Here is an 8,290-nt window from a genome sequence, read left to right on the forward strand (position 1 = left end):
CTAAGGCACTTTGGCCGTGTCGGGTACCAGCGGTGCTTCTCCCGGAGAGGGAGGACCTGTGCCATCTGTGTTTGCATTCTCAGCACTGTGCACAGGACCTGGTACACTATGTTTAAAAAGATGATGTTAAATAATAATATGACCAAATGCATGACTTTGGGGAGAGGTGCCCAACCTGAACCCCAGCTGATATTCACAGAATTGTACAACTTGTCAGTCAGAGATCAAGCCCAACCGTGGAGATAAAATCCAGCTACTTCTTTTCTTTATTTATTCAGCCCTTGTGCATTGACCACCTTTTGGGGGTCAGGCACCACTGTACTGGACCGGGGGTCACTGGTTCAATTCCCAGTCAGGGCACATGCTTGGGTTGCAATCGGGGATGTATGCAAGGCAACCACACATTGATGTTTCTCTCCCTCTCTTTCTCCTTCCCTTCCCTTCCCCTCTCTCTAAAAATAACTAAATATATAAAATCTTTAAGGAGAAAAAGAAAAACAAAGTGAGAACATCCTTAGCACCTTTTGAACAGATGCTGTGGCTTCAGGATGAATAGATGCTTTTGTCTTCTATTGGAGGTTTGGCATTTAGAGGTTCTGTTCCAGTCTCAGTGTAGATGTTGTGACTGGGAATGAAAGTAATTTGGGGTGAGGATAAAGAGGATTTGCCGAACCTGCATGCACTTAAGGATGTGGGCACTAACATCACCAAACTACATGGAGCCAAGAACTCATGGCCCCCACTTGAATAGGGACCGTGGGGAAAAACAGCTTAGACCGTGGGTCACGGCTTCCTGTGTGTCCTCTCCCAATGGGTGCAGTATTCTTGTTCCCATTCAGTATCTGCATCTGTACCTATGATGTTCTGTGCTGTTTAGGGTGGTCTGGGGAACTGGGATGAATAAGAAAGACCCCACATTAAGAAGCTTAAAATCTTCTAGGGGAGCTGATGCATGGATTCATATAATCAAAATGTAACTAATCCCTAAAGGATCACAGAATAGCGTCTACAAAGTGCTTTGAACTTCCACTAGAAAAGCTCAGGTGTTCTGGCCCCGGGAGGTTGCTAGGGGGAGCGAGATGTTAAGCAGGGCCAAGGACACAGGCCAGTTACCTGAAGACGGATCTGCTCCCTAACCCAGCCAGCCTCAGGCCTCATTCCTGAAAGCCCCTCGGTGCATCAAGGACGGGGTTCCTGGGTACTGCGGAGGGTCGGGAGCAATTCTAATTCTGATGAGTCTTTGGCTACAAAGAGCATCCTGTTTCCCGAGCCTGGATGTCTACTCTCATCTTATTTTGCACAATCTGGTAACAGGACCAATCCCAAATGGTGTAACGATACCCTGAATATATGTATTGTCCCTTTACAAAGTTAACGTGTTTCTCCAAGTTTTTACAGAAATCGACCCATGGAGTGCAACAACTGTTCAGATCAGACCGCACAGAATACACATTTTTTAATGCTCAGTTTTTAAGAGTGTGCCTGGTTGCAGACAAGCCATTTGTTGACACAGACATCAGGAGAACAGCACTAAAAACATCAAAGACCGTCACACACACATCCTGCAGTTTTACAGGGAACAACCTCTGTCTTCCCCATTGCGCCGCGGAAAACGGGGCCAGAACGATCCCGCAGAAACTTCCTGATGAAAACGGCGGGAGCGGCCATTCCCGAGCTGGAGCCCCGGCTGTGGTTCCAGCTCCCGGGTTCCAGCGCCCGGTTCCAGCGCCGCCTTCGCGCCTCCGGAGACCAAGTGTCTCAGGCCGCGCCTGCGTGCAGCCGACCAGAGGGACTCAAGGAGTCCGCGGCCCTTGGCACCGGCTGGGTCCTGGGGACACCCCAGACCACCCTGGCAGAGACTCCAGATTATCAGCCCAAAGAGTCACGTGAGCCAAATCCGGGTTAATCATCTTTCCCGCTCTAGGTCCGCTTCCGCTCCCTTCCCCCACCCTCCCCCACCCCCTCCCCGCACCTGCGCCGCCGCTGCGCTGCCTCCGCAGGAGGCCTCACGGTCTGCATATCCCCCTCCCCGCGCCCACCGCCAGCAGCTTCTGAAAAAAAGAGGGGTGATTCTTTGTTCTTTCACCGGGTTAACTCCGTTAATGGAACTCAACTCCCATGCCCATCCCAACTTTGCACATTTCTCACCATGATTCGGAGAACCGGCCGCTTCATTCACTGAGACTTTCTGTGCTCCTGCTGCTCCTGGCTAAACGCTCTTCCCGTAACGTCCTAGTTAACCTCGGGGGCACCCACCCTCGGAGGTAGGCGTTGTCGTCCCTGTATTGCAGATGCAAAGAACCGAGGTACACAGGTTAACTTGCCCAGGGTTACTTAAGTGGCACAACTAGGTTTCGAGACCAAGTCACTTTTGATCTCAGAACCCTAAATCTTTACTGCTGTTCTTTCTTTGTAGAGTAAGAACAATAGTTTTTAAAAAGAAAAATAGATAATACTTATTGGGAAGTTACTACTTGCCTGATACTGTGCAAGCGTTTCTCCAGACTGCTGCTCTCAGAGGCAGGTCGGCCACTCACCAGTTATGTAATCTCCAGCAAGTTTCTTAACCTCTTTTGGACTCAATTTTCTGCAAAATGAGGCTAAAAATATGGATGTTGTGAAGAGTAAATAAATTAGTATATGTAAAGCTCTTTGGCACATATTAATCCTTCAAAATGTCTTATTTTCACCATCATCTCCACTTCACAAGTGAGGAAGCCAGGCTTGGAGTGAGCAACTAATTGGTCCAGACTGCCCGGTGCACGCGCCCTGCAGCACAGACCTGCTCGGAAGGCCTGCAGGGTGCGGGCTCGTCCCCAGGTGATCTGCACCTGGCAGGCGGGAGACATGCTTCCTGAGCCTTGCAGGACGCGCTGCAGCCTGGAGGCTCGAATGGGACTTAGCGGACACGCAGGGCCGGGGGCTCGCCTTGCTCCGGATGAGCGTGCGAGGGCATGGGTGGTGTGAGGGTCTTACGGGCACCCACCAAATCAAGGCAGCCGACACCTGTGAGTCCGAGGCCCGGAGCGGTCCAGCGTGGAGACCCCACCACCACCCTGCACACACACTGACACCCCTGCCCGCAACCCCTTATCCCACCCCTGCGCGCGCGCGCGCGCACACACACACACACACACACACCACTCCAGCCCGCACCGCCCCCCACCCAGCCGGTTCCCGCCGCGCTCCCGCCGCGCTCCCCCGCCCGCTGCTCTCCAGGGCGGAGTTTCCTCCTCTGCTCATTGTTCGCAGCCCAGCGCCCGCCCAGCCCTGCCCGGCCCGGCCCGCCGCCGCCGGCGCGCTCAAGGGGGAGTGGGCGGGGGCCGGCGCGGACAGGACGGGAGTCTCCGCAGCCGCTCGCTCGGCCGCAGCCGCGCAGACACCGCCCGAGAAGCAGCCGCCTGCGGCTCCCCTACCGCCTGGCTCCGAGCCCCAGTCCGGCTCTGCAGCAGCGGCCGCGTGAAGGGGCCACCAATAAGCGACTCCGGAGCACCGGGTCAGCGCTCGGCCGCCGCAGCCACCACCAGGCCTCCGCTGCTGCTCCCACGCTCTCACCGCTCGGGCTCTCGGAGCCTCAGCCAACCTCGCAGCCACCTGCTCCGGGCCCGGGGCCAGGACACGATGAGCTCCGCGCTCGCCCTCTCGGCGCTGCTGCTGCTGCTGCCGCCGCTGCCGTCACTCTCCGAGAATGGTGAGTGCCCGGGCCCCGCTGGGACCCTCTTGTCCGTGCGCCTCCGGCAGGGCGGGCCTGCGGCGAAGCCCGCCGCGCCTCAAGGCCGGACCTGAGCGGCCCGTCCGCCCACCTCCCCCTGGGGCCACGCGCGGAGTCTGACCTTGCAGCATTCACGCTCCTTCCAAAGCCGGGAACCCGCAGGTGCTGGGCCGCGAGCGCGGACTGCATCTGGTCTCCATTCCGGTGGAGTGGGCAGCGGATTGTACCGGGCCAGACGGAGGAGCGCTGGCGCTAAATGAGTTTGTAGGCAAAGAGAGCGGGGACTTGGGGCACCCCGCGGCTCCAGGCTTTCAGGAGACCCTCAGGGTTTGCTTACTCCTTTACCCGAGTCGGAAGGGTTGAGGGGCGGTATTATGTGATCGTTGATTCCCGGCTAAACGGCACTCTGAGCGCTCCTGATGAAGTTCCTGAAGCAGGTGACAAGCCTCCACACCGATATATTGCTTGACGGCAAAGAGGTTTTTGCAGGCAATGTGTGCAGCAGGCTCAGCCCGCCGAGCCCGTGCTGGGGCAGGTGCAGGGGAAATAAGTAGACCGTCCACAGCCCCGGAGTCACCCGAGTGAGGTCCCTGCCTCCGTCTCACCAAAGGATCCCTTCTTAGTTCATGGCCCCTCTCCAGCTGCTTGGTATGAACAGGAACTTACGCTTGCCGCTGGGGCTACACCTTAGAAACACCCCCAATTTCCGTCTAAAGGTGAAATGTTACCCTTTTGGGAGGACAGGCGGTGGCTGCGAACGCTATCAGAGCAGGGGGAAGTTCCAAAGCTCCTGGAACAGCTGGAGTCTCAGCCGCAGAGGTGCAGCTCTTTCTTGCCCGGCCGAGCGAGCAGGAGTCTGCAGCGAGAAAGGGTGCCTGTCCTTCCCTGGGGTCAGGAGGGCCGCGGTGAGAGCCCATGCAGGGAAGGGCCCCTGCTGCTGGCAGGTGCTGGCGTTTGGGATGAAACTCAGAAGGAGCGTGGACTGGAATGGCGGTACGGTCTCCTCTCTGCTTCTACCCCCCAGGGGACCTTGGTGCGGGGGAGGGGCCGGAGGTCGGAGCACCCTCCGCGGGCAGCCCTGAGGCTCCACCAGCCTGGCCCAAAGGGGAAGCGCACTCCCGGGGCGCGAAGGGAGTTCCTGGAGGTGGCGCACAGCGTGAGGAGCATGGAACGGTTCTGAGGGGGCCAGTCTGGAGGTTTGTAGTCTGGCAGGGCTACGAAGAGGCTGGAGAAAGTGCTCTCCTCAGCCCTGCCCTCAGGCCAACGGACTCCATCACTCCAGCGGGGGCCTTGGCCCGCGCTCCCCTGTAAGGAGCCTCTTAGTGTGGCCCAGAAGGGAAGAAGGGCGGTGGGCGAGTTCCCAGTGCTCCCAGCTTGCAGAGGCTGAGCTTTGAGGAGAGGGTGGGGGGCTGAGGGACAAGACCCCCACCCTCCTGCCCTGAGAGGAGGGACTCTGGAGCTGCCTGTGGGAAAAACGGCCAGCCCAACTCTGCTGGCTTCAGGGTTGGACTGTGGTCCCGGGCTCTGGGCACTGTCCGGAAGCCCTGTCCCTTCCAGGAGGCCGGCCTCAAGCCCAGCGCGGGGCATGGTAGGAGTGTGATAAGCGGCGAACAAAAACCAACCAGAACCTCCCCCTGCCCCCAGCAGCAAGTCACTTGGCCTTTCCGAGTTCCCCACTAATGCTATTATTAGCATATGCAGTGAAAATAAATGCTTTGAAAAGTGTACATCAGCAAGGGATTATTATGGTTAATATTCACAGACAGCGGGGCCAGAATGGGCTGAGGGGGGGGCTACCCGCCTGGTGAGTAGTGACTGTGGAGGGGTCAGTAAGGACCACCTCATCTCCGCCCTGCTGAAGGTGTGGCCACCCAGGCCACCCGGGCCACCCACAGTCTTCAGGGACGGTGTGATCCCCAGAAGTTCAGGCATCCTGCGATTCAGTTCTGAACACACAGGCTTATAAGGGTGAGTCTCCTTAACAAAGGGATTGCCCCCTGGGAGCCCCCCCTCTCAGACAGTTGAGGGTCCAGCAGCCTGCGGCTGAAACAGTGCCGCACCCAGGGGCCGACAGTGCGTGAGACCCCTTCTCGGGGCTGTCCGGCTTGGGGCTCATTTGGTTGAATCACATGGCCAGCCGTGCCTCTGAACCTCGCTTTCCTGATCTGTGAAATGGTAACAGATTTCTGACCCGCAGGTTGCTGTGAAGGTAACTTGTGGGATAAGCCTGACATTGCGCCCAGCTTGTGGTCAGAGCTCGGTGAAGCTTAGCCATTGCAATTAGTAAAGTGTGTGTACGGAGCGCTTAGTTGGCTTGAGGCGCCCCCAGCTGCAGGGGTCTGATCCTGTGTGGGGCGCCCATCCCTGGGGTAATAATAAAACCTGAAACTCGGTGTGGAAGAGGGAGGCTTGTGTAAAGAAATGCTGATTTGGGAAGAAGCGACCAAAGGCAAAGCTTCCTGAAGGAGGTGGGGTTTCTGTGGAGAATTTTAACACAGAAGGGCCAGCATGGGATGGGAGACAAGTTTTCTAGGGGGGCTGGGGCTCAGTGAAGTGAGGGGTGCAGGGAGCACACAGGTTTGAGGTTGGTGTCTTGATGGGGGTTCTTGAGCTGGGGTCAGTGAGCTGTAGAAAGGTTTTGAGAAGGGACAGGGTGGGGGGAGAGTGGATGTTCCCAGCACGATGCTGCTGGGATGGCTTTAAGGTGGGAGTGAGCAAGAGTGGGGGCGGGGCAGACTGTCTCAGCAGGTCTGAGAAGAGGAGGGTAAGGGTTGGTCTGGGGAGCGAGGAAATGGGGGGAGGGGGGAGTTAGCAAGGTGCCAGGGGACACCTTGGCCAGGGCCGTGGGATGTGGCCACCCCAGAAAGGGCAGAGGAGGGGAGTATGGTATGCCTGGGCCAGTTCTCCAGGGGTGGCCCTGGGCCTCCAGAGGGCAGAGCACGGTGGGGGGGGGGGTGCAGCATGGAGGCTGTACCCCACCTACCTTTTCCTCAGGGGCCCATGTTAGAAGGCAAAGGGGGAGCTCCTAGGTGGGGGAGGAGGGGCATTGATAGCTGCCCTTTGTACTCTGAGAGAGGACAGGGACTCCCCCCAGGCTTGAATTCCCCTGAGCAGGGGGGGCTGGAGAATTACCACCACCACCACCACCCCACCCCCGTCCACCCTCAGGTATCACCCTGCTGAGGTGTCTTCCCTGCTTTCCTAGATGGAGTCCATTAGGTTAGGGGGTCTGCTGGGTGCCTCCCCTGCCACGCAGCGAGTCCCCCAAAGGTGAGGGCAGCAGCATACGCTCTCCATCTCCAGGGCTCAGTGCAGTTGCCAAAGCACAGGGCAGCTGCTGAAGTTTTACGCGGACTGTTGAACTGAGGGGAACCAGACATCACCCCCGCTTTCAGGCTCTCTGGGAGGGGAGCCCAGGCCAGCTCGCGTCCTGGGCCGTAGTGATGGCTGGTGGGCTCTTTCTGCAGGGCTGGCGGGAGCAGCTGCTAAGGGTCCAGACTCCTGGGCTGGGGGTTCCTGACCAGACCCACGGCTGCTGTTGAGGACAGCTTGGCGCTGAGCTAAGTAAGGCAGGTGGGAAGAACTCTCTGGACAGCTCACTGCACTTGGTGGGAGGGAGGTTGGGGTCAGAGGCTGCTTCACGCCCTTCACAGGCCAGGGGTCCTCTGCAGGTCTGCTGAACACCAAGCCTTCCTGCACAACTGGAAACAGGAGCCCGAGCTTCCCCCGCTGGTGCTGCTCAGCAGCCCAAGCCCCTGCTCAAGCCCCAGACCCCGGAGACTTCCTCAGACCCAGAGGCTGGGAAGCTCTGGGCTCATTTCCTATTTGTGCCCAGGAAGCAGGTCAGGGAGTTCCGAGGGTGGGGTGGGGGTGTCCCTATCATGTCCCATTTCCAGGAACACGGGTGAAGTTGCACGGGCCTCTCCTTGTCATGTGTCCTGTCCACTGTGGGGGGCTGTTAGGAGGTCAGATGAGGTGGCAGGTCTGGCATTGTGACTCATGGGGGTCCCACAGGCCTCACGACTGTAGATCTTGTCTTAAGGAAAGCCTCCCAGAGAATCCGCACGCCAGAGCTTTGTCACTGTCACCAGTGTCTGCCGCAGGGTTCCTCCAAACAGGCCGCAGAGGAGAACTCAATGGGTGAAGGTGATTTCCATACCATCCCCAACTAAACTGCAAGGTCATAGAACACAGAATCCTAGGGCTGGGAAGCCTTCTGGAAACCATCTACCCTGCCCCATTTTCCAGATGACGAAACCCAGACGGGGCTGTGAGGTCACTTGCGCAGGTTCCCAGTGACCCCCGGTGATGGCTGTGGTTGTGCCTGCAGCCGTAGGTTCCCCTAACGGGACTTCTCTCCTGGGCATCGGGAGGCTCAGCCAAACGCTTTTCAGGAAGGGCTGCCTGCTGGTGACAGCTGTGTACGGTGCCCAGGCTCCCCCCCTCCCCTCCGTCATCAGGGGAAGCCACTTGCTTACTCGAGAGTCAGGCTCTCCAAGGGCTCCCTGAGTACCACGTCCATCCCAGGGCTGGCCCTCATCCGTTGTGACTGCACGTGTGTCTCTCATTGCCCGGGAA

General features: G+C 58.2%; 1 long non-coding RNA gene across 2 annotated transcripts; it reads right to left on the bottom strand.

The window, feature by feature from the left end:
• Positions 1-1,440: 1,440 nt before the first annotated feature.
• Positions 1,441-3,084, bottom strand: LOC118989137 (uncharacterized). 2 transcript variants are annotated; one of them, XR_005066953.1, is made up of 2 exons: positions 2,149-3,084; positions 1,441-1,849 (listed from the first exon to the last, which is right to left on the bottom strand). It is a non-coding gene; the product is annotated as an uncharacterized LOC118989137 (long non-coding RNA). The 2 variants fall into 2 exon arrangements; XR_005066952.1 differs by having other exon boundaries at positions 1,441-2,051.
• Between the last annotated feature and the right edge of the window lie 5,206 nt (positions 3,085-8,290).

This window comes from Sturnira hondurensis, unplaced genomic scaffold, assembly GCF_014824575.4.
Source record: "Sturnira hondurensis isolate 20B ecotype Veracruz unplaced genomic scaffold, ASM1482457v3 Scaffold0006437, whole genome shotgun sequence".
NCBI lineage: Eukaryota > Metazoa > Chordata > Mammalia > Chiroptera > Phyllostomidae > Sturnira > Sturnira hondurensis.